This window comes from Ambystoma mexicanum, chromosome 5p (genome assembly GCF_040938575.1).
Source record: "Ambystoma mexicanum isolate Mex_15411 chromosome 5p, UKY_AmexF1_1, whole genome shotgun sequence".
NCBI lineage: Eukaryota > Metazoa > Chordata > Amphibia > Caudata > Ambystomatidae > Ambystoma > Ambystoma mexicanum.
In genome coordinates this window covers 482,495,308-482,502,594 of record NC_090930.1, presented here as the reverse complement: position 1 = coordinate 482,502,594, position 7,287 = coordinate 482,495,308, and positions in this window count along the sequence as shown.

Sequence of the window (7,287 nt, the reverse complement as noted above, 5' to 3'; positions counted from 1 at the left end):
GCAGCTGTCCGGGTCCGATCGATGCCCCTGTGGGGTCCAGGTGAGCGTAACAAAAAGCACCCCTTCAAACAAAAATAGTACGGAAGTGTACGAAAGTGTACTGTTGGACTGGGTGCTGTGTCGGCATTCTCCGTCTGCAAACGTTGGAACATTGGAACTTTGACTTGCTGCCCGTGGACTCGCTGTTCTTCGTGAAGCCACTAGTGCGCAAGAGGAAGGGTTGAGTCCCTCTAAACACGCTGCTAGCGCCCTTAATTTTGGAGAAAAAAAAAAGTAATTTTTCATTCGCTAATCAATTACTTGCTAGTAGTACTTGCTAGTGGTACTTGTTAGTATTACTACCTTGCCTATGAGAGTTGCTCTCTTTGCGAGAAGCCATATTCACTAAAACATTTTTTCCTACTGGTTTTTGTCCCCTCCCTAGACACCGCCCCTCCTCCCTCCTGGATTTCCATTGGCTGCAACTACTACAACTACTCCGGTCACGCGCACCGCGCGCGCACCAGAAGTGTACGAAAGTGTACTGTTGGACTGTTTGACGGTGTGGCGGGTGTCGGGTGGACCTACATACAAGTAAGTTGTCTTTGACATATTCTATGAATCTTTATATCTAGCTTTGTGCAATCTTTATTACTGAACTTTGCACGCTGTGCCTTTTGGGTACAATTAACCCATCTGTTTGATCATGGTTGGGAGTTTACGAAATGGAAAAAGTGTCTCTTAAGTTAAAATAGACACTGCACTTGATGGTAATGTGCCTATACAGCTCCATGATTCTATTTTGAATGAATCTGCTCCAATGCTGTTTGAGGCACATGGAAGGAAACGGGTGATGGACGGTAACATGGTCCCTTATAGCCTCCAGTCTTTGTCTGTCGAACCGAATGATGACATAGAGACCAGACTGGATGCAATGTCGGCCACTTCTCTGGGAACAGTACAAAAGGGAAAAGTTTTAAAGATGCCTATATATATGACTCCTTTTAAGGTGAAAAATCCACCTTCCTCATCTATTAAGATCGCTAAAAATGAGCTCTCTGATGTCTCTATTATGGCGCCAGCATTGATTAATGAATGGGAAAAACGCTGTTGCATTGCCCTAGGGCCTTCTTCACCTGCAGTATTGCATCCCGGGGACATAGAAAGCATATATTTGCACAATGATGATATGACACATGGTGTGTCTTCATCCGAGCATGATATTCTGCTGATGCCACCCCTCCACTAGTTCGTCCACCAAGCAAACGATGGGGGATTTATCTGGAATTGGGGTATCTGGGGCACCAGCGCCTAGAATTCAAAACGTGAATAGCACAGGGGGTGTTGATGAAATCAGCCCACTAGATGAAGACACAATGAACAAAAACTTTGACACTGATGTAAACAGTGCTGTTAATCCAGCAAACACGGGTGATGAAAATGCAGCATTTCCGGTAATTACTTCTATATTGAACCTATTAGATAAGGGGCATGACCTTACCCATATACATCTAAATACGATCAAGAATAATCTAGCAGACTTGTCTGGGAAAATATGTAAAATCGAGGGATTTATGTTGGCCTATCTAACGTGTCATAATGAAAAAATGATGTTGCTTGATTCTCACCTAATAAAAATGACCCATCCTATACATACAGGAAAACAGGATACATCCTCCCAGACTGAGAAAGCATCGTATGCAAAGGCTTTGACTTTAGGAGCAAATGTCAAAAATATAGCACCTACAACATCCTCTACTGTGCTTCTAAAGCTTATTCAGGCAAACTCTGTAAAAATAGATGAAGTGTTGTATCGCTTAACGGTACAACAATGTCTTGCGAATGGACACTTGTGAGATAACCCCAGCGATTCCAGCTGAGGCTAATCACGATGAATATCCTAGTAGTCCTACGCCTCTTGCTGACCTGATAACGAAGGATGATTCAGACCATAGAGTGTCAGAGGGTGCCAAATTTAGAGCTGACAAAAGCGAAAATCGAGAAAATGTCTTAATTAGTTTTGAGAGCGAAATTGAATCTAGTAAAGAAAATCCAACAACCTTTTTATCCCGAAAGATGAAACGAGCCCAAGCAAAAGCCCTAAAAAAAGTAAACCAAAAAAATAAAAAAAATCTTGCCCAGACTACTCAAGAGTCCTCTAAAGTGATAAAAAAAACAAAAAAAGGAAAAAATCAAGGACAACAGAGTAATCCTATTGGTGGTCAAGAAGACAAGCATGTGGTGTACGATAATGAGCCAGCTAATGAGCTAGTTATTGATCTATCGCAATTGAATGATGAATCAAAAACACTGCTAAATTTGGCTCTTCCACATGAACAGAAACTAAAAGGTATGGGAAGGAAGACCACAGAAAAAGATATGCACAGCCATATGGTTATGGCCTCTGACGAATCCAATGTACAGAAGCAAGGGCGTCTTTCAGCATTCTATCCCATCATCAAAATTAAGACGAGTAGAAAAGATTCAACGCATGATGAAAAAACATCCACACAACACAAAGAAAGTTCATATGTGACTGTGAGCGAACTTGTCGCTAAGGAGCTGCAGAAAACTAGAGAGGACACAAGGATTAATATGCAAAATAATGTTGTGGATACTGAACGTAGGGAAAATGATGAAAGATCTAAATTGGTCAATGCGATAACTAAAAATATTCTCGAAAGCATTGAAAACGCTGCCTCTCATCAAGAAAAAACAACCCAAAAACTGAGTAATTTACCCACAATTAACACCCAAGAAGAAAGTGAGTTGGGAAATCAGGGCCAGCGGACACAGATAAACTCTGAGGTGGCTATGGAACAGTACTCCTTTTCAAGGGATACACACTGCATATTGGGATGGCAGAGCGATCCTCAGATGAATGGACAGCAAAGACTAAACAGATCATTCATATTTAATATATTCAAAGGGAGTCCGCAACTAAGAACCCTACATTCAAATGATATCGAATGGTTTAGGCTTGCAAATCATAACAACTTACGTATGATCTGTGCTCCTCAGTCCCAAATTATTATGAAGCTATTATGGGAACATAGGCAGGACTTTGAATTGTGTGGTTTGTAATTTTCTCTACTGCGATCTATTGAAGAAGCAGAGGCTTTCTTGGATGCACAGTCTGCTCCGGATGTGAGCAAATCTGGTGATAAAAGTCAAGCTGGTAGTCAAGAACAGGCAGCAGACTTTATTACCCAGATTACTACACTTGTAGGTGTAGCATCCAGTTTAACATGGCTAGAGTCCCTAATGACATCTATCATCGATATGGCGGCAAACAAAAAACAATCCTAATGAGGCTGATTTGAGATTTACTTCTTGGAACTGCTGTGGGATGAAAAACCTTGACGATTGGCTGAAAGAGTATGTGTGTATACAATCGCCTATAGTTTTATTCCTACAGGAGACGATGTGTCTAGATTCATTCTATATTGACGGATTTGATACGTTTAGCGTACCTGCCCACCAAGGATTAGCTGGTCGTCCATCCGGTGGTGTGGCAATTATGATTGGTAACTTTATTGATCATAATGCGAAAACCCTATATGCAACAGATAATCTATTGGCAATTGAATTTTCCACGTGTGACTATCCCGAGTATATATATCTATTAATCTGTGTTTATTATAATCCTGCCAAATGCCCTTTAAAAAAATTTCTTGAAATAATAGATGGGATTTTTTTGGTTGCAATGGAACGAAACCCTAATTATTTGACACTGATTGGTGGGGATTTTAATTCTATTTGCACTGATTTAGGGTCATATGACAGGCAACATCACATCTCTAAGTATAAAATCAATTTAATTAATAGAGGTAAAAAACTGTTGCACTACTTTAAAGATTGGAACATTGTCCAAGTGGACTTTGAAACTGGGTTACTAAATGGTACTTGGAGGAGGGGTGGAGTCGAATCTTATCTTGATTATTTTTTTGTCTCAGTTAGCCTTATGGGGTACGTGAATAAGATTAGAATAATGGACACCCCTTACAGTGATCCCGCGCCAATAAATATGACTATTAAATTGGTCTTTACAATTCTTGAAACTAATCCTATTCTTAAAATGATTAACATCAAGCGTGTTCAACACTCAGTGAGTTGGCAACCTTCCTTATGTAGACGCTTGAACTTCTTGGTCCACAGGGACCTATGGAGAGTCCCCAAAGGAGGTGATGCAAAACAGAATGCAACTCTTCGTGAGGCTTGGAACAATCTGATTATAAAAAATCACCTTCAATCTATTATATATGATGTAGGGATGCTAAAGGATCGATATCCTCACTTGTTTAATGTTGAAATCGCCTCTTCAAAATGTGAAAAATATCTGTGTTTGAGAAAATTGAGAAAACTGAACCTGACTACTGAACTTTACTTACGATGCAAAAAGAAAATCTGCTTAAAATACACAAATAAGAACAAATGTATTAAATACAGAATTAAGCTAATGGAGAACCAACAAATCATGAAGGCCATTATTCGAAATGATACCCGTAGGATCTGGTCTATTATTAATGACACTAATAGACGAGAGCAGCACGATTTAAGTTCTTCGGTCTCATCTGAATCTTGGAAATTATTCATGATGGCGAAATTCAAGATACCATCAAAATTTCACAATCTAGACTCAAACATTCTAACTGAAAAGTGCACTGACAAACTAGCACTTACTATGGATGACATCGTGAATGCTATTAATATACTTAAATCTTCTAAAGCTGCAGGTCCTGACGGGATGCCCTCATGTATTTTAAACGATGATCCGATATTCTGGGCTACAATTCTTTACACCAAATTTTCTAACATTCTGGATTCAAATTGCATTCCTAAATCTTGGCAGAATGCGATAATCATTCCTATCTACAAAAAGGGTGATCCAACTGACCCTGCAAACTTTAGGCCGATTGCCCTTATGGATGCTTCTGCCAAGGTCTTTGCCATTTGTTTACTGAAAAAGCTACAAAATTATATCGACAAGAATGACATCTACTCAAAGTTCCAATCTGGATTCAGAAGGAATATCGGAACATCTCTCAATGCACATTTAATTATTAAATCAAAATTACCTGAGTCTGGACCAATATGTATCGCATCGCTTGACCTAACTAGTGCATTCGATTGTGTAATCCGAGAAGTGCTGCGGGCAAAACTGTTGAACTTAGGCTTTCCTCATCGACTTGTACAACTCCTTGCAATGTTACACACTAATACGCCTTTCCAAATTAGAATAAATGGGGAAGGTGCTCTTACGTCCCCCATTACTATTGAGACTGGGGTAAAACAGGGTTGCAACCTTGCAGCAATCCTGTTTAACTTATACCTTTCCGATATGGATAGATTGTGGACAGGCAATGGTATGTTTCCGGTAAAACTAGGCAGTCTTAAACTAAATTGGCTTTGTTTTGCCGATGACATTATTCTCTTTGACAGGACCCCCTCGGGACTACAGCAAAAATTAAACATCTTTCATGAATATGCTACAGAACACAATCTCATGGCAAATTCCAAAAAATCTCAGATCATCATTTGTCATAATAGGAAAAAAATAAGATCTTACTATTGGACAATTGCTGGTGGCAGGCTTGAAATGGCAAATTCGATTAGATATTTAGGTTACCCTCTGGCTAATAGCTATTCCCTGAAATCATGGAAGGAGCTTTTAACATCAAAATCTCGTTCTCTCCTATCAATGATGAAGGTGATTTATGCTAAATATTGTATGTTTTCGGTCCAGCCCTTGTTGGATTTCTACTTGTTAAAGGTTGAACCTATTATTCTTTATAGTTTAGACATCTGTCTAATGAATAATGACCAGATCCTTAATGGGATTCAAGGGTCTCTTTGCAAATAAACCTTAAGCTTGTCATCAGCAATACCAAATTCGATAATTTGCCATAAACTGGGTCTATCCACACTAGCGTCAAAATAGAGATGGCGACAACTAATGAGATATACGAAAATGCTGTTGCCACCCAGAAACTCATTGTATGAAGATCTTCACGTTTTACTAAAGAGTGGTGATGTTAAATCATTGGATATGTTTAAAAAACAAATGAATTTGCTTTTGGACACCATTGAAGTAACGATCGAAGATTTAGAAATTGATTTAGCTAGAAACAAACGCAAACTGTACGAGAGGGACTGGAGGATGATAATTGGAAAAAAAACAGAAATATATCCTATACACGGAATGTGCAAGTAGACTTAGGAAAAGGGACACTCGTCCCCTATATCTTAATAAATGTCCCGATCACAAAGTACGAAATATCTATTTAAGATTCAGCCTAAATCAGTTTTCTACCTTGGAACGTATCTATAAATGGAATCATGTTAGTGAATTGATTATGTACCCAAATTGTTGATTTTGTGCTCCAACTTGCCAAACGGAATCCATAAGGCATCTTGTGGTATACTGCCCATACTTTGAGGAAAAGAGATGCTTGTTACTAGGGGAATACAATCCAGGCCTAACATATACTGCACGGGCCACCTTCTGGGAACGCATTATGCAAGGGGATAGTATGCGTTTTGTTTTGGCTTTATCAAAATTGCTATTCAAAATTGACGAGGATTTGAAAACTAAAAATCTGAATTTAGAAATGCCTTTCGTTGAAGAAACACAGTAGATTACTTGATATAGGGAGAAACTCTGAAATATTTGCTGTACTATACACTTTACTCAAATAGCTGCATTATTATGATGTATAAATAAAGGTCTCTAAATGTACTATATAAAAGATTGATGAGGGTTCTTCTGTTAACATGCACTAGGAAAAGGTTTATTGCAAAGATATACTGTCATGTAAAGAAACCATGTAAACAACAATGATATCATGTATGAAATGTGAAAACTTCAAAATAGGAATGAAATATGCTAAACTTATTTTGATGCGAACAAAGAAAGAAAATGTCTTTATGTGATGTTGTTAAGAAAGGAAGTGTTTTTATTGATGAAACAATTGTAAAAGTTTATAAATTTGATGTAAACTATAAACAATTTTTAAATAAAAAAAAAAGTATATTTCAATGGGAAAACCACACAGCGTGGAAAGGTGTAACAGAGTTTTGTAAATGTCCAAGATGATCAGGGGGGGCAACATTTGTATTGATGATGACCTTGGTACAGACTACAATGACCCTGATTAGTATTTACTTCAGTCCCCGGATGTCACAGATGAGCCCACTGCTAACTCACTGATAGATGGTCAGCTCCATTTTAATGATCTGCAAAAAAAGCTGCAAACCATTTTTAAAAAACTGACGCACAAATCAGATGAAGATACAGACTTTGTGGAT